Genomic DNA, 26,680 nt, shown 5'->3' on the forward strand with positions numbered 1-26,680 from the left:
TGTGTAAATCAATCACCAGTGCTGCTAACTTTTGAAGATCCCGTAGTTTGGGGGGAAATCATTTCGTGCAATTCTACATATTGTCATATGGTTTAGGCCCATGACCTCGGTGAGATAGAATCTTTTTAGATTTTTTTTAAAATCACGATTCTTTTAAAATTGAATACACACTCAAAACCCGATGACTTGGTTTGAAGTTACCTTGAGATTATTTGGGCATGGGCTTTATAGTATGCTAACTGGGGGACATTGAATTAGATTGTTCTTTCATTAGAACATGCTAATATTAATGATACTGTAGCCTTAGGATTTATTTCAGTCTCTTCTTGTCTACAAGAAACCAACATATTACTAATTTTGCTGAACTATCCCTCTAAAATGTGACCCAATTCAGGAAACTAGGCATATGTCGCAAGTCACGACTTCACAGTTTTGGACATAAAAAATATTTTTTTTATCAAAATGCGTTTTTTTTTTAGCAGAAATGCCTTTTCGAACATGTGAACTTTCATGTGCCTTAATATCAAATGTCTATATAATCTGTAAATACAAATAAAATAGCTAAATTACGAGCCTAGTTGGTTTAGCCACAATGAAAGCAGGAACCTTCCAGCTAGCCATGATTGGCTGAGATAATGAGTGGGCTGGACATGCCGAGAGAGGAGTTTGGATTGGTCTGCGGTGTTGCACTTGTGTCTCTCGAAAGATACTGTATAACATTAGCCATGGAGAATTGCAAATATGTTACTACTGCTCTCAATAACATTTCTGCCCTGAATTTATCAGGCGCTATCAACAAAGGTCAGTGGGAAAAAGTTGTGATGGACTACTTTCTGGAGGACGATCGTGCCATGCTAACTCTCTCTGACTCTGAAAATGAATCAGACGATGAGGAAATCCCTGATTTAGGTAAAAACGTGACATGTCTTAATAACAAAAGAGTCCAAGTTAAAGCATGCTGTAAACTAGCTAACGTTAGCGGAGGTTAGATGGCTGGCTTGCTAACGTTACTCTATGGATTGGAATTTTTGTTCATTTTTTTAGCTAGCTAATATTACATGTCTAAACAAAAGACTCCAAGGTAAAGCTTGCTGGTTACACCTGAAGCATGAGGACTTGCTGCGAGTGGTGAACTTCATCAACAACTATGCAGAGGGTAATGCAATAGTATTACCAGGATGCCACCCAGGACACAAACACTTTGGTGGAAAGCTGCTGCCATCTCATGTGACAAAGGCAGTGGTGTGGCGTCTCTACAAGGAATAAATGACAACACTTGGTATGTAAAACAAACACATTTTGATTATTTAATTGACCTCCAACATGATTAGCACTACTTTTATTGATCTCACATTTTGTCTGTTTTCCAGAGGTACATGTAGTCGGGCTGTCTTCCTTCAGGAATCTGTGTAGAAATTGCTGCCCCACATCTCAAGCACTAAACCGAGGGCAGACCTGTGCTGGCAGTGCCAGAGGAACAACTATCAAATCTGCCAGAAGCTGTTAAGTCAAGCTGAAGAAGCAAGAGCAGCATCTCCTGCTTGTTCAGAGTGAGCGGTCTGTCTACCAGGTGGTGGTTGCTGACTGCAAGACCAGCTGTCAAGACCTGCAGTTGTCTCAGTGGGCCCCTACTGAACCAGGAAGCAAAGACATCAGGATGCATTGCATCTTTAATTTTGCTCAACAAGTAAGCAACATGTCCTCCTTTATACTGATTAAGGACATAGATATACACCAAAAAACAGATAATAAATATATAATATGGGAGGCAGGCAAATACATTTCAACGTGTAAAGACAATGACAGGGGTGAGACAATTAATTGCAATTTGTCTTAATGTTCTTTTGTTGTTTGCGGGTGCACTATCCTTCTGACCCTATGCAGCCAGGTCCAATCTACTTTTTAACTCTTCGCAAGTGGGGCTTGTTTGGTGTCTGCTGTGAAGGAATACCACAAGTCAACTACTTGATTGATGAATGCATGTCATCCAGTAAAGGCAGCAGTACAGTCATCAACTACATGCACCATTGTTTCACCAACTACAGAGTTGAGGAAACACGTGTGGACCTGAATTGTGATAACTGTAGTGGCCAAAACAAGAACAAGTTTGTGCTCTGGTATTGTGCCTGGTGGACCGTACACTAGCTCCACCACGGTCTGGACCTTCACTTCCTGATCACAGGCCACACCAAGTTTTCCCCCGACTGTTGCTTCGACCTCATCAAGCAGCGCTTCAGAAAGACCAGAGTGAACACTGTCTGAGATTGCTGTCCTTCACAACACCAGCACTGTGACGGGTCAACATCCCACAGCTGGTTGGACTGGAGGATGGTACGGTGCTGGTGGAAAGCTATGGCTGGCAACAACACCTGACTTCGTACGACTCCATACTTCAGGCCACTGCCACAGATCAAGCAGTACCAGCTCTTCAGGTGAATAGCATTTAAAGTTATTTATACTTTTACTCAAGTATGACAACTTAGTACTTTTTCCACCACTAGATGTGGCTGGGGGTTATAGCATTTATTTCACATGACCCATCAATTTAGACAAGTGTGTCTGGGAACGTATCATCTAATATTTAGAACATTTTTATCTGGACACTGTTTACATGGAATTGTTCCTCATTGTAGGATACTACCACTTTTAGTCTTAATCTAGGCTACTACCACTTTTAGTCTTAATCTAGGCTACTACCACTTTTAGTATTAATCTAGGCTACTACCACTTTTAGTCTTAATCTTTACTACAAACTGTTTAGCACATGACCTCACATGTGAATCCTTAAAGAGATGGGTGGGGCTGGTTTAAGAGGGTGTGAACAATGCTGAATGGGTGTAGACAAAGTAGAGCTCTCCAGTATGTAACAACTTTCAAAGGCCCTTTTCTCAACTTTCCCATTGCTCCTAAAAAATGCAGTGTATGATATACCATTTTGTAGCTCTGAGTCTCTGCTTTTATCCAATGTAAAAAATAAAATAAAAACTATTACAAAATTTGCGACATAAGACAGCTTTTTAGCTGGTCAGTCACAAATAGGACCTGCCTAGAGGTAGTTAACCACCCATCTCTGATCTATATTTCCCATTCTACAAATTACCCCACATTTAAAATAAAAAAAATCTAATGAATATCAATCTTCAGGTGGTTGAAGATGATTTACAAAACATTTCCATCATCTTAATCTACATAGGCAAGATCTACTGTTTTTGCCTAGCAGCGTGAGCACAAGACTAACATGACAAAATTTGATTGTTTTTGTCAAGGGGCATTTCATTATAGCCTATTCTCATTTTATGACTTAGCCTATATTCAACACTGTCCAGTAATGCATAGCCCTCATTGAACTTTACATTTATTTTCAAAGATACACTGAACCGCTAATGGCGCTGGAGGGGGATGGCTACAATTTTATAGGCTCCTAACCAACTGTGCTATTTTGTTTGTTTTGTCATTTTTTTGTAGCTAATTTTGTACATTATGTTGCTCTCTTATGACCAAAAAGAGCTTCTGGACATCAGAACAGTGATTACTCACCTCAAACTAGACAAAGATTTTTTCTTTAATGAGTCCGATGCAAAGGATATACTGCTTTGTCAAGACAAGGCCCAAATTGCTATCGCTCGCGTGAAGAAAATACAGAAATGCCGGGGGCGGAGGTCTGGGTGCCTTGTGAGAATTAGTCGGCGAGTGAGTAAACCACCACTACCCTCTGTATTATTGGCCAACGTGCAATCATTGGAAAACAAACAGGACAATCTACGATTAAGACTATCCTACCAACGGGACATTAGAAACTAATATCTTGTGTTTCACTGAGACTTGGCTGAACGACGACAGAGTTGGCTGGCTATCTCCGTTTTTCGGCAGGACAAAGCAGCTACGTCTGGTAAGACGAGGGGCGAGGGTGTGTGTCTATTTGTCAATAACTGCTGGGGCGCGATGTATAATATTAAAGAAGTCTCGAGATATTGCTCGCCCGAGGTAGAATACCTCATAAGCTGTAGACCACACTATCTACCAAGAGAGTTCACATCTATATTATTCGTAGTCATCAATTTACCACCACAAACCGATGCTGGCACTAAGACCACACTTAACGAGCTGTATAAGGCCATAAGCAAACAAGAAAATGCTCATCCAGAAGCGGCGGTCCTAGTGGCCGGGGACTTTAATGCAGGCAAATTTAAATCTGTTTTACCTCATTTCAATCGCACTCCACACTTCCCTTTCCCACCTGGACAAATGGAACACCTATGTGAGAATGCTGTTCATTGACTACAGCTCAGCGTTCAACACCATAGTGCCCACAAAGCTCATCACTAAGCTAAGGACCCTGGGACTAAACACCTCCCTATGCAACTGGATAAATGGACTTCCTGATGGGCCGCCCCCAGGTAGTAAGGGTAGGCAACCACACATCTGCCACACTGATTCTCAACACTGGGACCCCTCAGGGGTAGTGCTTAGCCCCCTCCTGTACTCCCTGTTCACACCATCATTAAGTTTGTTGACAACAGTGGTAGGCCTGATCACCGACAATGATGAGACAGCTTATAGAGAGGAGGTCCGAGACCTGGCAGTGTGGTGCCAGGACAACATCTCCCTCAATGTGAGCAAGACAAAGAAGCTAATCGTGGACTAAAGGAAAAGGAGGGCCGAACAGGCCCCCTGTTACGAACCCCTTTTTTCCTGCAGTCTAGGGGGGATGGAAACAAGACCCGTAACATATCTCATGCAAATCACACCAGTGAAAAAGTAACCGTGAGAACGAAAAGCCACAGACAACATAAATCTGTCAAACACTTCAGGTTTACTTCAAACACACAGTAAATTGGGGTGTGGGGAAAAAAGGGGCCGAGCTGGACCCAAGGAAATAAATAAAATATCCAAACAAACCCCTAAGCTAGTCTAGCCTGCTTTAAGAACAGCTAACTAACCAAAAATACAGTGAGTGGTCTGCCCAGTTCTAACTAGGGTATGTAGACACTGTTTTCCTACGGGTAATGTAGGCCCATGGGCAACTTGTCTGGTTATCCCCTTTTCCCACCAACAAACAGCCATACACCATAACAATGCAATGATCACAGACAAAGTGACATGTAGGTGCAAAAACAAGATAGAGATCTCCAGAGAGAACTGATTGGGATACTTTTAAACCAAGGGAAAGGGGATGTGATTGGGTAAGGGAAAAGGAGCAGGCGTCTCTTCTGATTAGCGACTGATTGGCGACCGATTAGGGAATGATGATTGCCACCTGTGAGTAGGGGAGAAGGAGAGAAAATAAATACACACAGGATACTTGTATCTGTAACACCCCCATTAACATCAACGGGCTGAAGTGGAGTGGGTCGAGAGTTTCAAGTTCCTCGGTGTCCACATCACCAACTAACTATCATGGTCCAAACACACCAAGATGGATGTGAAGAGGGCACGACAACACCTTTTCCCCTCAGGAGACTGAAAATAATTGTGATGGGTCCCCAGATACTTAAAAAGTTCTACAGCTGCACCATGGAGAGCATCATAACCGGTTGCATTACCGCCTGGTATGGCAACTGCTCAGCATCTGACCGGAAGGCGCAGAGGGTAGTGCGTACGGCCCAGTACATCACTGGGGCCAAGCTTCCTGACATCCAGGACCTATATACTCGGAGGTGTCAGAGGAAGGCCCAAAAAATTGTCAAAGACTCATGGACTGTTCAATCTGCTACCGCACGGCAAGCGATACCGGAGCGCCAAGTCTAGTACCAATGGGCTCCTTAACAGATTCAATCCCCCCCACTGCTGCTACTCGCTGTTTATGATCTATGCACAGTCACTTTACAAATGACCTCGATTAACCTGTACCCCCGCACATTGACTCGGTACCGGTACCCCCTGTATATAGCCTCGTTATTGTTATGTACATTTCTTGTGTTACGTATTGATTGACTACATGTTTTTACTTTAGTTTATTTAGTAAATATTTGATTAACTCTATTTCTTGAACTGCATTGTTGGTTAAGAGCTGTTGTATTCGGTGCATGTGGGGCGACAGGTAGCTTAGTGGTTAGAGCGTTGGGCCAGTAACTGTAAAGGTTGCCGGATCGAATCCCCGAGCTGACAATGTAAAAATCTGTTGTTCTGCCTCCTGAACAAGGCAGTTAACCCACTGTTCCTAGGGCGTCATTGTAAATAAGATTTTGTTCATAACTTACATTTGATTTGATTTCAAATAGCCTAATTACGCCAGCAAAATTGGTAAGTGAAATAATACCAATTTTGCTGGCGTAATTAGGCTATTTGAAATCTGATGTCAAATTTAATTTGTCACATTTATTTTTTGTTTTTTTAATGTTTTCAAGTACTGGTGACAAATAATTCATTCCGATTACTGCATAGATTGTAATGGACAGCTATGATGTGCGTAAAATACTTATTTGAAGGTTGTACTGATTATAATAAGTTAATGTCGAGCTATTTTCCAGCTATGTGTTGCGCCATGTTTGTTGACAATAAACAACGCATTCTGGGTGTCACGTAAACGGCTGTCAGACCAAAGATGTTATAATAAGGTGAAAGATTGGTTCACTCATATTTCGAGTAAACTTCCGGAAGTGAATGATTGTAGATGACACACCCCTTTTAACATTAATACTGCGAACAGACCAGATTCATCTTGTCTACTCTTATCTTTGGTTGATACGAAAAAACAAACATGGTGGTGCGTAGAAAGTACCCCTCGTCGGATTACTTTCGATTTCTAGAAAGGGTTTTACTCAATTATTGAGATCAATGTTGAGCTCACCCGAGATGTGAATAATTATAAACAGTAATTGCTATTTGCTCATTCATATTGTGGTTTCTGCCAGCCGAGAGTTATCTAAATATGACCGCTTCTGTTACGTCTATCTTTCCTCAGTTAACGCTAGGACTAATGTAGCCTACTTTTTCCGTTTCGATGATTGTGTATGCTGTCGCTACTTCTGTGAATGTCTGAACATTGCATCCAAAATAAACTGGTCACATTCAGGACATAACTTTGTAATCACACCCTGCTCAAGGGCACTTCGACAGATCTCCCACAAGGCCAAAAACGGAGATTCGAACCCTCCAAGATCCCCCCCACAGTTCCCCAAGAGCTGTCCCTCAACCATCCGAGACCCCTCACAAAGGAATGTTTTTATAAAAAATAAAAATGATTCCATTACCCAAACCGCAGAGCCCCCTATTTCTAGGGTCAATTTTAGATCAATGTTGTGCATTTTCAGCCTTTCCTGAACCTGAGACCAGAAACAGGCTACCTGAGAGCAATACAAAAACAAATGGTCTATTGATTATGTATCCTCACAACAAAATCTGCAGAGCTTCGATGATTTTATGGCCCAAATATTAAACATTTTGTTGATGGCAAGAATTCAATATAATAATTTTAGCTGAACAGTCTTGAATCTTGCTTTGTTTTATACACTGCTCAAAAAAATAAAGGGAACACTTACACAACACAATGTAACTCCAAGTCAATCACACTTCTGTGAAATCAAACTGTCCACTTAGGAAGCAACACTGATTGACAATAAATTTCACATGCTGTTGTGCAAATGGAATAGACAACAGGTGGAAATTATAGGCAATTAGCAAGACACCCCCAATAAAGGAGTGGTTCTGCAGGTGGTGACCAAAGACCACTTCTCAGTTCCTATGCTTCCTGGCTGATGTTTTGGGCACTTTTGAATGCTGGTGGTGCTTTCACTCTAGTGGTAGCATGAGACGGAGTCTACAACCCACACAAGTGGCTCAAGTAGTGCAGCTCATCCAGGATGGGACATCAATGCGAGCTGTGGCAAGAAGGTTTGCTGTGTCTGTCAGCGTAGTGTCCAGAGCATGGAGACAGGCCAGTACATCAGGAGACGTGGAGGAGGCCGTAGGAGGGCAACAACCCAGCAGCAGGACCGCTACCTCCGCCTTTGTGCAAGGAGGAGCAGGAGGAGCACTGCCAGAGCCCTGCAAAATGACCTCCAGCAGGCCACAAATGTGCATGTGTCTGCTCAAACGGTCAGAAACAGACTCCATGAGGGCCCAACGTCCACAGGTGGGGGTTGTGCTTACAGCCCAACACCATGCAGGACGTTTGGCATTTGCCAGAGAACACCAAGATGGGCAAATTCGCCACTGGCGCCCTGTGCTCTTCACAGATTAAAGCAGGTTTACACTGAGCACATGTGACAGACGTGACAGTCTGGAGACGCCGTGGAGAACGTTCTGCTGCCTGCAACATCCTCCAGCATGACCGGTTTGGCGGTGGGTCAGTCATGGTGTGGGATGGCATTTCTTTGGGGGGCCGCACAGCCCTCCTTGTGCTCGCCAGAGGTAGCCTGACTGCCATTAGGTACCGAGATGAGATCCTCAGACCCCTTGTGAGACCATATGCTGGTGCGGTTGGCCCTGGGTTCCTCCTAATGCAAGACAATGCTAGACCTCATGTGGCTGGAGTGTGTCAGCAGTTCCTGCAAGAGGAAGGCATTGATGCTATGGACTGGCCCGCCCGTTCCCCAGACCTGAATCCAATTGAGCACATCTGGGACATCACCAACGCCACGTTGCACCACAGACTGTCCAGGAGTTGGCGGATGCTTTAGTCCAGGTCTGGGAGGAGATCCCTCAGGAGACCATCCGCCACCTCATCAGGAGCATGCCCAGGCATGGTAGGGAGGTCATACAGGCACGTGGAGGCCACACACACTACTGAGCCTCATTTTGACTTGTTTTAAGGACATTACATCAAAGTTGGATCAGCCTGTAGTGTGGTTTTCCACTTTAATTTTGAGTGTGACTCCAAATCCAGACCTCCATGGGTTGATACATTTGATTTCCATTGATAATTTCTGTGTGATTTTGTTGTCAGCACATTCAACTATGCAAAGACAAAAGTATTTAATAAAAATATTTCATTCATTCAGATCTAGGATGTGTTATTTTAGTGTTCCCTTTATTCTTTTGAGCAGTGTATATCAACTCATACCATTTGTTGGTATGTGTGAAAAGGTTAATGTGCCATGAACATGTTTTCATCTGATTGTAAAACAAAACACTTCAAAAATTAGGTTCCCTTCACACGTTCATCAAAAATGTATCCAGCATCCGAACAGTGCATTGTGCAACCGCCAACTTTCCCCCTGCTGGCTTGAGCAGGGGGACCTTGCATGCACTGCAGGATTTTAATCCATGACGGCGTAGTGTGTTACTAATGGTTTTCTTTGAGACTGTGGTCCCAGCTCTCTTCAGGTCATTGACCAGGTCCTGCCGTGTAGTTCTGGGCTGATCCCTCACCTTCCTCATGATCATTGATGCCCCACAAGGGGAGATCTTGCATGAAGCCCCAGACCGAGTGTGATTGACCGTCATCTTGAACTTCTTCCATTTTCTAATAATTGTGCCAACAGTTGTTGCCTTCTCACCAAGCTGCTTGCCTATTGTCCTGTAGCCCATCCCAGCCTTGTGCAGGTCTACAATTGTATCCCTGATGTCCTTACACAGCTCTCTGGTCTTGGCCATTGTGGAGAGGTTGGAGTCTGTTTGAGTGTGTAGACAGGTGTCTTTTATACAGGTAACGAGTTCAAACAGGTGCAGTTAATACAGGTAATGAGTGGAGAACAGGAGGGCTTCTTAAAGAAAAACTAACAGGTCTGTGAGAGCCAGAATTCTTACTGGCTGGTAGGTGATCAAATACTTATGTCATGCAATAAAATTAATTACTTAAAAATCATACAATGTGATTTTCTGGATTTTTGTTTTAGATTCCGTCTCTCACAGTTGAAGTGTACCTATGATAAAAATTACAGACCTCTACATGCTTTGTAAGTAGGAAAACCTGCAAAATAGGCAGTGTATCAAATACTTGTTCTCCCCACTGTAAGTATGAGATAAGTAATGTAGGGTATGTAAACAATATATAAAGTGTCATTGTTTAAAGTGGCTAGTGATACATTTATTACATCCATTTTTTTTATATTAAAGTGGCTAGAGATTTGAGTCAGTATGTTGGCAGCAACCACTCAACGTTAGTGATAGCTGTTTAACAGTCTGATGGCCTTGAGATAGAAGCTGTTTTTCAGTCTCTCGGTCCCAGCTTTGATGCACCTGTACTGACCTCGCCTTCTGGATGATAGTGGGGTGAACAGGCAGTGGGTCGGGTGGTTGTTGTTCTTGATGATCTTTTTGGCCTTCCTGTGACATCGGGTGGTGTAGGTGACCTGGAGGGCAGGTAGTTTGCCCCCAGTGATGCGTTGTGCAAACCTAACTACCCTCTGGAGAGCCTTACGGTTGTGGGCGGAGCAGTTGCCGTACCAGGCGGTGATACAGACCAACAGGATGCTCTTGGTTGTGCATCTGTAAAAGTTTGTGAGTGTTTTTGGTAACAAGCCAAATTTCTTCAGCCTCCTGAACGCTGTCTGTGTGGGTGGACCATTTCAGTTTGTCCATGATGTGTACGCCGAGGAACTTCAAACTTTCCACCTTCTCCACTGCTGTCCCGTCGATGTGGATAGGGGGCTGGCTGCTCCCTCTGCTGTTTCCTGAAGTCCACGATCATCTCCTTTGTTTTGTTTACATTGAGTGTGAGGTTATTTTCCTGACACCACACTCCGAGAGCCCGCACCTCCCTCGTTGTTGTTGGTAATCAAGCCTACCACTGTAGTGCCTATTGGGGTGTTAAGCAAATTGGAGTGGGTCTAGGGTATCAGGTAGGGTGGAGGTGATATGACCCTTGACTAGTCTCTCAAAGCACTTCGTGATGACAGAAGTGAGTGCTATGGGGCGATAGTCATTTTGCTCAGATATCTTAGCTTTCTTGGGAACAGGAACAATGGTGGCCCTCATGTGGGAACAGCAGACTGGGATAAGGATTGATTGAATATGTCCGTAAACACACCAGCCAGCTGGTCTGCGCTCTGAGGACGCGGCTAGGGATGCCATCTGGGCCGGCAGCCTTGCGAGGGTTAACACGTTTAAATGTTTTACTCACGTTGGCTGCAGTGAAAGAGAGCCCGCAGGAGGGCCGTGTTGGTGGCACTGTATTGTCCTCAAAGCGAGCAAAGATGTTGTTTAGTTTGTCTGGAAGCAAGACATCGGGGTCCGCGACGGGGCTGGTTTTCTTCTTGTAGTCCGTGATTGACTGTAGACTCTGCCACATACTTCTCGTGTCTAAGCAGTTGGATTGCGACTCTACTTTGTCTCTATACTGACGCTTAGCTTGTTTGATTGCCTGCGGAAGGAATGGTAGCATTGCCTTTCCCCCAAATCTGAGGTCCTGAGTGCTCTGGAGCAGGGTGTCATCAAGGATCTCTCTGTACTTTGATCCATTCATCTTTCCCTCGATCCTCACTAGTCTCCCAGTCCCTGCCGCTGAAAAACATCCCCACAGCCTGATGTTACTACCCCAATGCTTCACCATGCAGATGGTGCCAGGTCTCCTCCAGACTTGATGCTTGGCATTCAGGCCGAAGAGTTCAATACTGGTTTCATCAGTCCGGAGAATCTTATTTATCATGGTTTGAGAGTCTTTAGGTGCATTTTAGCAAAGTCCAAGCGGGCTGTCATGTGCCTTTACTGAGGAGTGGCTTCCTTCAGAGAGGGTTGTCCTTCTGGAAGGTTCTCCCATCTTCACCTCCCTGACCAAGACTCTTCTCCCCCGATTGCTCAGTTTGGCCTGGCGGCCAGCTCTAGGAAGAGTCTTGGTGGTTCCAAACTTCATCCATTTACGAATGATGAAGGTCACTGTGTTCTTGGAGACCTTCAAAGCCTCGACACAATCCTGTCTTGGAGCTCTACGGACAATTCCTTCGACCTCACGGCTTGGTTTTTGCTCTGTGGGATGTTCTATAGACAGGTGAGTGCCTTTTCAAATCATGTTCAATCAATTGAATTTACCATAGGTGGACTCCAATCAAGTTGTAGCAACATCTCAAGGATGATCACTGGAAACTTTGAGTCTCATAGCAAAGGCTCTGAACACTTCTCTAAATACGGTATATATATACATAACTATATATACACAGTTCAAGTCTGAAGTTTACATACACCTTCCTGACATTTAATCCAAGTAAAAATCCAGTTAGGATCACCACTTTATTTTCAGAATGTGAAATGTCAGAATAATAGTAGAGAGAATGATTTATTTCAGCTTCTGGGTCAGAAGTTTACATACACTCAATTAGTATTTGGTAGCATTGTCTTTAAATTGTTTAACTTCGGTCAAATGTTTCGGGTAGCCTTCCACAAGCTTCCCACAATAAGTTGGGTGAATTTTGGCCCATTCCTCCTGACATTTCTACAATTCCTCCTGAGTCAGGTTTTTAGGCCTCCTTGCTCGCACATGCTTTTTCAGTTCTGCCCACACATTTTCTATTGGATTGAGGTCATGGCTTTGTGATGGCCACTCCAATACCTTGACTTTGTTGTCCTTAAGCCATTTTGCCACAACTTTGGAAGTATGCTTGGAGTCATTGTCCATTTGGAATACCCATTTGCGACCAAACTTTAACTTCCTGACTGATGACTTGAGATGTTGCTTCAATATATCCACATAATTTCCCTTCCTCATGATGCCCTCTATTTTGTGAGGAGCACTAGTCCCTTCTGCAGCAAATCACCCCCACAACATGATCCTGCCACCCCGTGCTTCACGGTTGGGATGGTGTTCTTCGGCTTGAAAGCCTCCCCCTTTTTCCTCCAAACATAACGATGGTCATTATGGCCAAACAGTTCTATTTTTGTTTCATCAGACCAGAGGACATTTCTCCAAAATGTACGATCTTTGTCCCCATGTGCAGTTGCAAACCGTAGTCTGGCTTTTTCTATGGCGGTTTTGGAGTAGTTGCTTGTTCCTTGCTGATCGGACATTCAGGTTATGTCGATATAGGACTCGTTTAACTGTGGATATAGATATTTTGTACCTGTTTCTTCCAGCATCTTCACAAGGTCCTTTGCTTCTGTTCTGGGATTGATTTGTACTTTTCGTACCAAAATACATTCATCTCTAGGAGACAAAACGCGTCTCCTTCCTGAGCGGTATGACGGCTGCATGGTCCCATGGTGTGTATACTTGCGTACTATTGTTTGTACAGATGAACGTGGTACCTTCAGGCATTTGGAAATTGCTCTTAAGAATGAACCAGAGTTCTTGGCTGATTTCTTTACATTTTCCGATGATATCAAGCAAAGAGGCACTGAGTTTGAAGGTAGGCCTTGAAATACATTCACAGGTACAACTCCAATTGACTCAAATTATGTTAATTAGCCTATCAGAAGCTTCTAAAGCCATGACATCATTTTCTGAAATGTTCCAAGCTGTTTAAAGCACAGTCAACTTAGTGTATGTAAACTTCTGACCCACTGGAATTGTGATACAGTGAATTATAAGTGAAATAATATGTCTGTAAACAATTGATGGAAAAATTACTTGTGTCATGAACAAAGTAGATGTCCTAACCGACTTGCCAAAACTATAGTTTGTTAACAAGAAATTTGTGGAGTGGTTGAAAAATGAGTTTTAATGACTCCAACCTAAGTGTATGTAAACTTCTGACTTTAACTGTATACACACACTACCGTTCAAAAGTTTAGGGTCACTTAGAAATGTCCTTGTTTTTGAAAGAAAAGCAATTTTTTTGTCCATTAAAACCACATAAAATGTATCAGAAATACAGTGTAGACGTTGTTCATGTTGTTAATGACTATTGTAGCTGGAAACGGCTGATTTATTAATTGAATATCTACATAGGCGTACAGAGGCCCATTATCAGCAACCGTCACTGCTGTGTTCCAATGGCACGTTGTGTTAGCTAATCAAATGCAAATAGTCTGGGTCACCATTTGATTACCTGTTCAGGAGTCTTATGGCTTGGGGGTAAAAACTGTTGAGAAGCCTTTTTGTCCGAGACTTGGCACTCCGGTACCATTTGCCATGCGGTAGTAGAGAGAAGAGTCTATGAATGGGGTGGCTGGGGTCTTTGACAATTTTTAGGGCCTTCCTCTGACACCTTGAAAATAGAATACAGCCGCACACTCTAGGAGGTCAGATGCAAAAATGTAATATCCAACGTTTCGACAGCCAAGCTGTCTTCATCAGGGTATGACACCGCCTGGTGTAGAGGTCCTGGATGGCTGGCAGCTTAGCCCCAGTGATGTACTGGGCCGTACGCACTAACCTCTGTAGTGCCTTGCGGTTACAATTGCCGTACCAGGCAGTGATGCAACTCGATGTTGCAGCTGTAGAACCTTTTGAGGATCTGAGGACCCATGCCACATCTTTTTCATTTCCTGAGGGGGAATAGGCTTTGTCGTGCCCTCATCACGACTGTCTTGGTGTGTTTGGACCATTCTAGTTTGTTGGTGATGTGGACACCAAGGAATTTGAAGCTCTCAACCTGCTCCACTACAGCCCCGTCGATGAGAATGGGGAGGTGCTCGGTGCTCCTTTTCCTGTAGTCCACAATCATCTCCTTAGTCTTGGTTACGTTGAGTGATAGGTTGTTATTCTGGCACCACCCGGCCAGGTCTCTGACCTGCTCCCTTTAGGCTGTCTCGTCGTTGTCGGTGATCAGACCTACCACTGTTGTATTGTCTGCAAACTTAATGATGGTGTTGGAGTCGTGTCTGGCCATGCAGTCGTGGGTGATCAGGGAGTACAGGAGGGGCCTGAGCACGCACCCCTGGGGGGGCTCCAGTGTTCAGGATCAGTGTGGCAGATGTGTTGCTACCTACCTTCACCACCTGGGGGCGGCCCGTCAGAAATTCCAGGATCCAGTTGCAGAGGGAGGTGTTTAGTCCCAGGATCATTAGCTTAGCGATTAGCTTTGAGGGTACTATGGTGTTGAACGCTGAGCTGTAGTCAATGAATAGCATTCTCACATAAGTGTTCCTTTTGTCCAGGTGGGAAAGGGTAGTGTGGAGTGCAATAGAGATTGCATCATCTATGGATCTGTTTGGGCGGTATGCAAATTGGAGTGGGTCTAGGGTTTCTGGGACAATGGTGTTGATGTGAGCCATTACCAGCCTTTCAAAGCACTTCATGGCTACGGACATGAGTGCTACGGGTCTGAAGTCATTTAGGCAGGATGCCTTTGTGTTCTTGGGCACAGGGACTATGGTGGTCTGCTTGAAACATGTTGGTATTACAGACTCAATCAGGGACATGTTGAAAATGTCAGTGAAGACACCTGCCAGTTGGTCAGCACATGCCCGGAGCACAAGTCCTGGGAATCCAACTGGCCCTGCAGCCTTGTATATGTTGACCTGTTTAAAGGTCTTACTCACGTCGGCTACGGAGAGCGTGATCACACAGTCGTCCAGAAAAGCTGATGTTCATGCGTGCCTCAGTGTGCTTGCCTCGAAGGGAGCATTGAAGTGATTTAGCTTGTCTGGTAGTCTCGTGTCACCATGCAGTCTGTAATTGTTTGCAAGCCCTGCCACATAAGACGAGCGTCGGAGCCGGAGTAGTATGATTCAATCTTAGCCCTGTATTGAGGCTTTGCCTGTTTGATGGTTCGTCGCAGGGCATAGCAGGATTTCTTGTAAGCTTCCTGGTTAGAGTCCCGCACCTTGAAAGCGGCAGCTCTGCCCATTAGCTCAGTGTGAATGTTGCCTGTAATCTATGGCTTCTGGTTGGGGTATGTACGTACAGTCACTGTGGGGACGATGTCCTTGATGCACTTATTGATAAAGCCAGTGACTGATGTGGTGTACTCCTAAATGCCATCGGAAGAATCCCGGAACATATTCCAGTCTGTGCTAGCAAAACAGTCCTGTAGTTTAGCATCTGCTTCATTTGACCACTTTTTTATAGACTGAGTCACTGGTGCTTCCTGCTTTAATATTTGCTTGTAAGCAGGAATCAGGAGGATAGAGTTGTGGTTGGATTTACCAAATGGAGGGCGAGGGAGAGCTTTGTACGCGCCTCTGTGTATGGAGTACAGGTGATCTAGAATTTTTTTTCCCTCTGATTGGAAAAATCTAGAGACATCCTCAGATTTTGTGCACCAGCTGTTGTTTACAAATATGCACAGTCCGCCCCACCTCGTCTATCCTGCCGGTGCAGCGTGTATCCCGCTAGCTGAATATCCATGTCGTCATTCAGCCACGATTCCGTGAAGCATAGGATATTACAGTTTTTGATGTCTCGTTGGTAGGATATTCGTGATCGTACCTCGTCTAATTTATTATCCAATGATTGCACGTTGGAGAGTAATATTGACGGTAACAACAGCTTTCCCTCTCGCCTTCTGCGGGGCCTCACGAGGCATCCCGCTCTGTGTCCCCTGTACCTGCGTTTCTTCCTCTTGCAAATAACGGGGATGTTGGCCCTGTCGGATGTTTGGAGAATGTCCTGTGCGTCTTGTTTGTTGAAGAAAAAATCTGTCTAATCCGAGGTGAGTGATCGCTGTCCTGATATCTAGTAGCTCTTTTTTGCCGTAAGATCCGTTTGCAGAAACATTATGTACAAAATAAGTTACAAATAACGCAAAAAACCCCCACATAATAGCATAATTGGTTGGGCGCCCGTAAAACTGCTGCCATTTCTTCCGGTGCCATTTTACCTCGTGTGGGTTCGATTAAAGGCTCAAAATGGCTAGAAACAAAGAACTTTCTTCTGAAACTCGTTAGTCTATTCTTGTTCTGAGAAATGAACGCTATTCCATATGAGAAATTGCCAAGAAACTGAAGAAGTCATACAACACTGTGTACTACTCCCTTCACAGAACAGCGCAAACTGGCTCTAACCAGAATAGAAAGTGGGAGTGGGAGGCCCCAGTGCACAACTGAACAAGAGGACAAGTACATTAGAGTGTCTAGTTTGAGAAACAGACACCTCACAATTCCTCAACTGGCAACTTCATTAAATAGTACCCGCAAAACACCAGTCTCAACGTCAGCAGTGAAGAGGCGCATTCGACCCCCCCCTGTTTATTAGCTATGCATAGTCACTTTACCTACATGTACATATTACATAAATTACCTCGACTAACCTGTGCACCCAAACATCAACTCTGTACCGGCACCCCCTGTATATAGCCTCGTAACAGTTATGTTACCGTTGCTCTGTTATTTCTTTTTTAATTCAGTTTATTTTTGTAAATACTTTCTTAACACGTATTTTTCTTTAAACCGCATTGTTGGTTAAAGGCTTGTAACTAAGCATTTCACTGTAAGGTCTACTACACTTGTTGTATTCGGCGCATGTGGCAACCACAATTTGAATTGATTTGATATATATACAATATATTGTGTATGATAGCTGTTAGATATTGGGCTTTGTGGGATGTGCTTTTGCATGTTATTGCTGTAAAATGGAGTTAGCTAGCATGCTCTTATTGTAATGGTCACATTAACTCCCTGCTCATTCAGTTATTTCGTGATCGTATGAAGTACGATCACATCTGTTACGCTGGTGCCGAGACCAGTCTTCGCTGGACATCTGTTACACCCACTCCCAAGTGGGCTGGGACCCAGCAGAATCTCACTAATACTCCATAATACTAATTCTCCATAATAACATTAATGCCTCCAATAGTAGGTCACTCCTATTAGATTCTATTCAATACAGACAGGGAATCTGAGCATCCTACTATTCTGACAGATTGAGCGTCCTCCACTCACTGGAGGGCAGCTACTATTGTCAACAGTTGAACTGAGTATACAGACAGTTAATCTGTTTGTCTTTAACATAGGCCTATCTATCTCCACATCAAGTTCAGGAATGTAAACGCTCGCTCCGGTACGTCAACTATCTGGGTGCTTGGAGCCATCTGTAAAAATCTGTAAAAAAAAAAAAGATCAACGCTTCTACAGTCATGGCCAAAAGTTTTGATAATGACACAAATATTAATTTCCACAAAGTCTACTACCTCAGTTTGCATGATGACAATTTGCATATACTCCAGAATGTTATGAAAAAAGATCAGATGAATTGCAATTAATTGCAAAGTCCCTCTTTGCCATGCAAATGAACTGAATCCCAAAAAACATGTCCACTGCATTTCAGCCCTGCTACAAAAGGACCAGCTGACATCATGTCAGTGATTCTCTCGTTAACGCAGGTGTGAGTGTTGACGAGGACAAAGCTGGAGATCACTCTGTCATGCTGATTGAGTTCGAATAACAGACTGGAAGCTTCAAAAGGAGGGTGGCGCTTGGAATAATTTTTCTTCCCCTGTCAACTATGGTTACCTGCAAGGAAACACGTGCCGTCATCATTGTGTTGCACAAAAAGGGTTTCACAGGCAAGGATATTGCTGCCAGTAAGATTGCACCTAAATCAACCATTTATCGGACCATCAAGAACTTCAAGGAGAGAGGTTCAATTGTTGTGAAGAAGGCTTCTGGGCACCCAAGAAAGTCCAGCAAGCGGCAGGACCGTCTCCTAAAATTGATTCAGCTGCGGGATCGGGGCACCACCAGTGCAGAGCTTGCTCAGGAATGGCAGCAGGCAGGTGTGAGTGCATCTGCACGCATAGTGAGGTGAAGACTTTTGGAGGATGGTCTGGTGTCAAGAAGGGCAGCAAAGAAGCCAGGAAAAACATCAGGGACAGACTGATATTCTGCAAAAGGTACAGTGATTGGACTGCTGAGGACTGGGGTAAAGTCATTTTCTCTGATGAATCCCCTTTCCGATTGTTTGGGGCATCCGGAAAAAAGCTTGTCTGGAGAAGACAAGGTGAGCGCTACCGTCAGTCCTATGTCATGCCAACAGTAAAGCATCCTGAGACCATTCATGTGTGGGGTTGCTTCTCAGCCAAGGGAGTGGGCTCACTCACAATTTGTCCTAAGAACACAGCCATGAATAAAGAATGGTACCAACACATCCTCCGAGAGCAACTTCTCCCAACCATCCAGGAATAGTTTGGTGACGAACAATGCTTTTTCCAGCATGATGGAGCACCTTGCCATAAGGCAAAAGTGATAACTAAGTGGCTCGGGGAACAAAACATCGATATTTTGGGTTCATGTCCAGGAAACTCCCCAGACCTTAATCCTATTGAGAAGTTGTGGTCAATCCTCAAGAGGCGGTGGACAAACAAAAACCACAAATTCTGACAAACTCCAAGCATTGATTATGCAAGAATGGGCTGCCACCAGTCAGGATGTGGTCCAGAAGTTAATTGACAGCATGCCAGGGCGGATTGCAGAGGTCTTGAAAAAGAAGGGTCAACACTGCAAATATTGACTCTTTGCATCAACTTCATGTAATTGTCAATAAAAGCCTTTGACACTTATGAAATGCTTGTAATTATAATTCAGTATTCCATAGTAACATCTGACAAAAATATCTAAAGAAACTGAAGCAACCAACTTTGTGGAAATTCATATTTGTGTCATTCTCAAAACTTTTGGCCATGACTGTACCAATGTAATTGTCAACCAGTCCCCCTACAGTATATCACTCACTTCTGAGCAGTCTTTTTATTTCACATGGGTTAGATCAACAGGATCCGGGCACTGGATTACCTCATGCTGCACCTTTCGTGTTTTGCATAGAGGTGTGTGTAGCCTCCTGTACAATCATCTGGCGAGCCTAATTAAATGGACACAACATGGCTATATACATTTACACAGCCATAGATCAATATACTATTTATAAACAAACTATTTGTTTTTTATTTGGTGTGTTATTTTTATATTGTTTATGAATTGCATGAAAACATAATAATAGCCTGACAAGCATACTACTAAATTTTCAGTCGGCTTTTCCCAGCTGACAACAAACATTCTCACAACTTTAGAGAACATTCATGTGTCCAGTTTTTTGTGGGTTAAGAGAATATTCCATCAACGTATCACCAAACGTACACAGAACATATTAACGTTCTAGACACATTTCATGGGAACATTGCGAGAACGTTTATATGTCCAAAGAAAAAATTCATTACACATCAGGTCTTATTACTGTTGCCAAGCAAGGCTCTGATTGGTGAACCACTGATCCATTCATAGCTCTTTGTCTGTTGGCAAGGTTAGGGATACACATACAGTGCTTTTAACATAGTGTTTTCAACCTATATACACTGTATTTGACATATATGATTACATTGTACATGTATACAGTAATTATTATTCTGCATATCATCACCTGGGATTTGAACTCACAAACTTCTTGGTTTACTGTCTGCCGATGTTCCTGCTATGCCACCAAGGTCATTTCAGGTATCAGTTAATCTGACTATTCTCATCATTGATTTTATTGACTTATTTCAGTAAATGAAGGGCTTTCTCTATTTGTCTAATGTTGGTGTGGCATATTAAAAGCACTGTGTGTGTGAGTATCCCTAACATTGCCAACAGACAAAAAGAGTTGTGAATGGATCAGTGGATCACCATTCAGGGCCTTGATAGGCTTGGCAACATTAACAAGGCATGATGTGTAATGTCATTTTTTGGGGAGAGAGAACATTTCTTTGGGACCATCAGGCAACTTCCTGACAACTGATACACAGAAATATTCTTGCAACGTTCACATAAAAAACTTGCCTAGAACATTAATATCTTATTTTCTGAGAACATGGCAACCATGTTCTGTTTATGTTTGGTGGGACGTTGATGGAATATTCTCCTAACCCTCAGAAAACTGGACACGTTAATGTTCTTGCAATCCCATAAAACACATCTAGAACATTAAAGTTGTATATTCTAAGAACACTGAAACCATGTTCTAGATAAGTTCTGCTTGACATTAAGGGAATGTCCTCCTAACTTTAACACCAAAACATGTACAAAAAATAAACTGGACACTCAAATATTAAGGGAATATTCCAGGTAACGTTTTCTCTCCCTATAATTCCTAGCTGGGATGTAGCTACAAAATGAACAAATAAAATGTTCTCGGCTCAGCTGAATTAGTTGTTAGGTGTCCCTGCTGTCTCCGCCACCTCCATCTTGCCCTTGCATGGCTGCCTGGCATGTCTAATGATGGATGATTGTATTTTAATTACATTTTGATGGAATCAGTGAACTGTGGCTGGCTAGCCCTATAAAAAACTCTGGTGCTAGGTAATAACTCAGGGGGTATCTCTAAAGACAATGCTCCAGCAAACAGAGTATTCAGTCACCAATGCCCTAGAGAGGATGAACAGCTTTTATGAATGTACAACATGCACTAGATCACCTCACCCAAGGCTGTCTACACAGCTTTTTCCACATGCCCTTTTGTCCTATGTTGTCTTTATGATTCAATGACCACATGCGTTATTTAAGCCTTAGATTACCAAAATAAAGGCCTACACCTGCAGCAATATGAGTATTTTCATTTTATTTAATCAAACAATTAGGTTGCTATTTTCACTTACATCAGGACCGACAAACATTTGTTATTGTGCGCAGGCACACATCATCAATAATAATTTGATTTGCAGGCATCCAGTACCAGTCTCTTCCTGTCCCATCGATGGACAAGGGTGGATGTCCTGTGGAGGATGTCCATATGGTGTAGCATATTGTGAGCTACATGCATCCTCAGCAGATCTCCTGAAAGTGTGGCAATGGGAGCATTGGAGTCCTCTGATATCCAGTACGAGTCAGGAGACGCACTCTTTTCACAGCACTTTGATACAGCTACGACCGTACGTGATTTTCGTAGCAGGTTCAGAGAGCATTTTCGCAGCAGGTTAAGAGAGCATTTTCGCAGCAGGTTAAGAGAGCATTTTCGTAGCAGGTTCAGAGAGCATTTTCGCAGCAGGTTAAGAGAGCATTTTCGTAGCAGGTTAGCATTTTCGCAGCAGGTTCAGAGAGCAGCAGCAGGTTAAGAGAGCATTTTCGCAGGTTCAGAGAGCATTTTCCAGCAGGTAAACATTTTCTTTTTCCTAACCTTAACCTAATTCTCCTAACCTGCTACGTTAATTCCCTTAACCTGCTGCATAATTTCTCCCAACCTGCTACAAAAAAGTAACTTCCGGTCGTAGCTGTATCGAAGTGACGTGAAAAGAGTGTTTCTCATGAGACAGTGTAGTAGGATGTAGGATGATTTCTCTGAATGCCAGCTAATACTGTCTGCTACATAATGCTGCTGTCCCATGATTAGGAGCATGCTGGTTAGTGATGTGTAATTCTGTTACCATTTGTCAGCAAGTTCCTGCTAATATGGGTGAGTAACAATTGCTCAAGCACCTCAGTTACAAATCTCTTGTTTGTGTTCTCAGCATCAGCAGTTGCTCCACTTTAGGCGATGCAGCTGTACAGCAGGCAAGTAAACATCCTCCTCAGATCCCAGCTAGGGGAGGAGGAGAATAGAGAGAGAGGGGGAGCATGTGAGGTAGAGAGAGAGTGAGGTAGAGAAAGGAGACAGAGAGGAAGAGTGAGCACGAGGAGAGAAAGAGCAAGTGAGAGAGAGAGAAGGAAAGCGAGTGAGAGTGTTCATTTCACTTCCTAATCGGTTTTCCTGGGGATCTATCATCGACTGCAGAAGAAAAGAAAGAGGCATGATAGAATAGATTTCTGCTCTTATCTTCTCTGGTTAAGGACCTATTGCACTTTTTACAAAGACACTTATTCACCACACAGAGGTAAGGCTATATATTTAGTCAGTCTCCTCGTGCATCAAGTGTTCAGAAGTTAAACAACAGCTATTGTTGAGCCACTGTAAGAAGAATTACAGTATGTTTGTTTATATGCTTGAAATGGCATAGTCTATTTTTCCATGCTTATTACCAGGGCATTCGCCAGCTACTGTTTGACACTATGTAGATCCATTGATCCACGGATAATGTGAGTGAGGTTAATACTAGAATGCTTGTTTGAGTTTCTTATTATTGAGGTATAAGGAATCCTCATATTATGTGATAAGGCATATCTTGGAAATGGCTATTTGTCAGGGTTATAATGTCTAGTCAATGAACTCAGCTGTGGTACAAGTATTAAGAATTTAAGAAAATGTTGCTCCGTTCGCAATGCAGGTGTGATTATCATCAGCCCATTAGTGGAGATCTGACTATAACTGCCAGTGTCATTAATAACCTGCCTGAAATTTGTATTAAACAGTCAATCACAATCACGAACAAGCTTTGAGAGATAACAAGAACCACTGTGTAAATAGGATCCTATTTGAGAAAATGTTGTTCTGTTCGCAATGCAGGTGTGATTATCATCAGCCCATTAGTGGAGACCTGACTACAACTGCCAGTGTCATTAATAACCTGCCTGAAATTTGGATGAAACAGTCAATCACAATCACGAACAAGCTTTGAGAGATTACAAGAACCACTGCATAAACACGATTATTTTTGTTGATAGGATAATGATTACCACACGATGATTACCACACAGTGATTCAGTGTAGAGTAGATCATAGGAGGATACAATTCAATTGAGATCATACATTCCCTCTTCCACATGATCTGATCCAGAGCAGAACGCACGCTCCACTTGCCTCTCCATCGCTTCACTTCCTCAACCTCAGTCAACTGACTGTCACTTATGTATGACACTCCCCCTTAGGATGCATTATCTGACTTTTATCTGGTCTTATCTGATAACCACTGCACTTGTAGAAAAATGTCTCGCAGGCATGGAGCTGCTTTCTGTGCATACACTATTCAGTGTATTTTTAGTTATTCTTTATTTAACTAGTTAGGAACAAATTCTTATTTACAATGATGGCCTAGGAACAGTGGGTTAACTGCCTTGTTCAGGAGGCAGAACAACAGATTCCTATCTTGTCAGCTCGGGGATTCGATCCACCAACCTTTCAGTTACTGGCCCAACGCTCTAACCACTACGCTACCTGCTTCCCCTGTATGCGGCAGCATTCATCACAACACTTTCACAGCACAGTGGTAAAAGGGTTATTTGGCTGTCCCCAAAAGAGAACCCTTTGAAGAACCATTTTTGGATGCATGTAGAACCCTTTCCCCGGAGAGTTCTACATGGAACCCAAAAGAGTTCTACCTGGAACCAAAAAGGGTTCTCCAATGGGGACAGTCAAAGAACCCTTTTGCAACCCTTTTTTCTGAGTGTAATGTATGTATCAGGGTTCTACATCAATGGAGAATGAGTAGTATGCCCTTTGCCGGTCCCTCTGTGAACACATTACAGCTTTACATAACAAAGTGAGCAAAACTGTAAAATGTGGTACTATCAAAGATCAGAGGCCAAAATATGAATGTTCACATTCAATTGCTTTACCCCATAATGCAATTGATCTATGTAAAGCTCAGTAGTCTGTTTTCTTCTTACAAATCTAAATAGCTGATTTATGGCCAATTAGATTTGGAGTGGACTCACAGTGCCATGAATTCTCTCTCACTGTTTGCATACTGATAAATAATTAAGAGGGCAAGCAGGACTATTTAAACGATGTGGGGAACTTGCGTTTGAACTGTGTTCAGACATATTCAGTCAGAAAGTGGTACAAGCACGACTAGGGAATATGAGGCTTTGATGGTTGTCCTATGAGAATCTCTTTTTGCCATAAATGCTGTGTGTGGAAGGAGAGGGAGAGGAGCAGGCAGCAGCTGGGTAACACAAGAGACCCAGGGAGGGAATGTGTGTGGTGCCACAACCAGCTTCCCCAGCCCCGTGTAAAAGACATAGCTCAGACGTTTCACAGCTCTGCGGCTTTAATGAGCTGCCGCGCTGCAGCATGTCCATCATGAGGTGGACCAGAACATAACACCTCTCCAGGCCACATGCAGTGCGCAGATGCAGTACAGCACTACCCATCATGTTCACCCATGTGTGACACAGCCAACCTAACACAAACCACACACTCCGTCTCTCCACCATCCACTCACTGTAACATCCACTCTCACTAATACACAAGCAGCACACAATATAGCAGAGATACTGGCTGTACAACTTACTGTTTATTGCTATACTGATGAGTATCTTACTGTTACAGCATATGTTATGTGTGTTTGGGCTTATAATCGGGGAATGGGCCATATGTTATGTGTGTTTGGGCTTATAATCGGGGAATGGGCCATATGTTATGTGTGTTTGGGCTTATAATCGGGGAATGGGCCATATGTTATGTGTGTTTGGGCTTATATTCGGGGAAAGGGCCATATGTTATGTGTGTTTGGGCTTATATTCGGGGAATGGGCCATATGTTATGTGTGTTTGGGTTTATAATCGGGGAAATGGGACATATGTTATGTGTGTTTGGGTTTATAATCGGGGAAATGGGACATATGTTATGTGTGTTTGGGTTTATAATCGGGGAAATGGGACATATGTTATGTGTGTTTGGGTTTATAATCGGGGAAATGGGACATATGTTATGTGTGTTTGGGTTTATAATCGGGAAATGGGACATATGTTATGTGTGTTTGGGTTTATAATCGGGGAAATGGGCCATATGTTATGTGTGTTTGGGTTTATAATCGGGGAAATGGGACATATGTTATGTGTGTTTGGGTTTATAATCGGGGAAATGGGACATATGTTATGTGTGTTTGGGTTTATAATCGGGGAAATGGGACATATGTTATGTGTGTTTGGGTTTATAATCGGGAAATGGGACATATGTTATGTGTGTTTGGGTTTATAATCGGGGAAATGGGACATATGTTATGTGTGTTTGGGTTTATAATCGGGGAATGGGCCATTTGTTGTTGGTGCAAAGCTGTTGTCATTATGAAATGGGAGAAAAATAGTACATGGAAGGTAATGAAGGATGAGAGGGTTATTAAAAATAGCTATATTGTATTATACGCAATATTGGCACTTAAAAAAAATATATATATTTATATACAATGATAATTCCTCTCAGGAATGACTGAGAGAGTAAAAACAGCAAGAGTAGACAAGTCGATGCCTCCCATGCCTGTCTTTCATACTCACAGCAGGCAGGAACGGAGAGGAAGATGCATTTTCCCCCCTGGAAGGCACATCCATGGCATCATCAATTCAGCAAAGGGAAGGTGACAGCTAATCAAACACAATAGGCTGACCCACAGATTACACACAGTCCAGTCTTTAAGGCTATGTGCACCAGCCTGGATCCCCTGGTTGTTATTGGCAAAAAAATAAGACCATAGGTCTTATGGTGTTACGTCTCACTTTTTCTATTTATCCCAACACTTCAGAGGCCATGAAACATTTTGAGATTTTCCCTGAGCTGCACTCTTCCTGCTTACTCAGCTTTCATTGTGCTCTGAAGACCATTGGAAATAAATTACATCAAAGGTGATTAACAGAACTTATGAGTCAGATTTAGTTGAACTTTCCTTAAGGAAAACTCTATGACTGTAGGACCATGTCCTCAGATTTGCAGATTAGGAAAATTAGGTGATGTGAAGCTAGAGGATATAGTGAACACAGGAGTCAAATCTGCCTGGTTGCCAGGAGACTGCCGTTGGTGGATTATGAAATAAGTCTCAATGCTTTACACTTTCCCAGGTATGAACAGGGACTTGACAAATTGTAACTAATCCAACAGTCGATACAGCCAAACTGTGTGACATCTTGTTTTATCCATTAGTACTAAAAGTCCCAATGGATTTAGAATGATTCAAAAGGAAGGAATTGAGATTGGACATGGGACAATATTGCAATGTAGCTATTTACCGGTAGGTTATTTTATGATGTAAAATATTGCCAGTCCTGTACCCAGAGGTATTTACTATACAGGTCTATGGCATATCCTCCCCTTGGTGATCAAGCAAAGAAAAAGGCAAAGGTTTTCATTTGGACAAGGTTGTCTAAGTAAGAG

The 26,680-nt window shown here is 43.0% G+C and overlaps 1 protein-coding gene across 5 annotated transcripts in view; it reads left to right on the forward strand.

Annotated features, from left to right (window-relative positions):
* The first annotated feature begins 810 nt into the window (after window positions 1-810).
* The window catches only part of LOC139410917 (phytanoyl-CoA hydroxylase-interacting protein-like), a 29,596-nt gene continuing 3,726 nt past the window's right edge, over window positions 811-26,680 (forward strand). For 2 of the 5 annotated variants that reach the window (XM_071156579.1, XM_071156580.1), the window contains exon 1: window positions 3,433-3,889. The gene's annotated coding sequence lies outside the window, so the exon portion shown is untranslated. Of the gene's footprint in view, window positions 910-1,044; window positions 1,280-1,370; window positions 1,688-1,884; window positions 2,433-3,432; window positions 3,890-22,428; window positions 22,533-26,680 lie in introns of those variants that run through there. The other 3 variants (XM_071156581.1, XM_071156582.1, XM_071156578.1) reach the window with 2 other exon arrangements.

This window comes from Oncorhynchus clarkii, chromosome 6 (assembly GCF_045791955.1).
Source record: "Oncorhynchus clarkii lewisi isolate Uvic-CL-2024 chromosome 6, UVic_Ocla_1.0, whole genome shotgun sequence".
Lineage (NCBI taxonomy): Eukaryota > Metazoa > Chordata > Actinopteri > Salmoniformes > Salmonidae > Oncorhynchus > Oncorhynchus clarkii.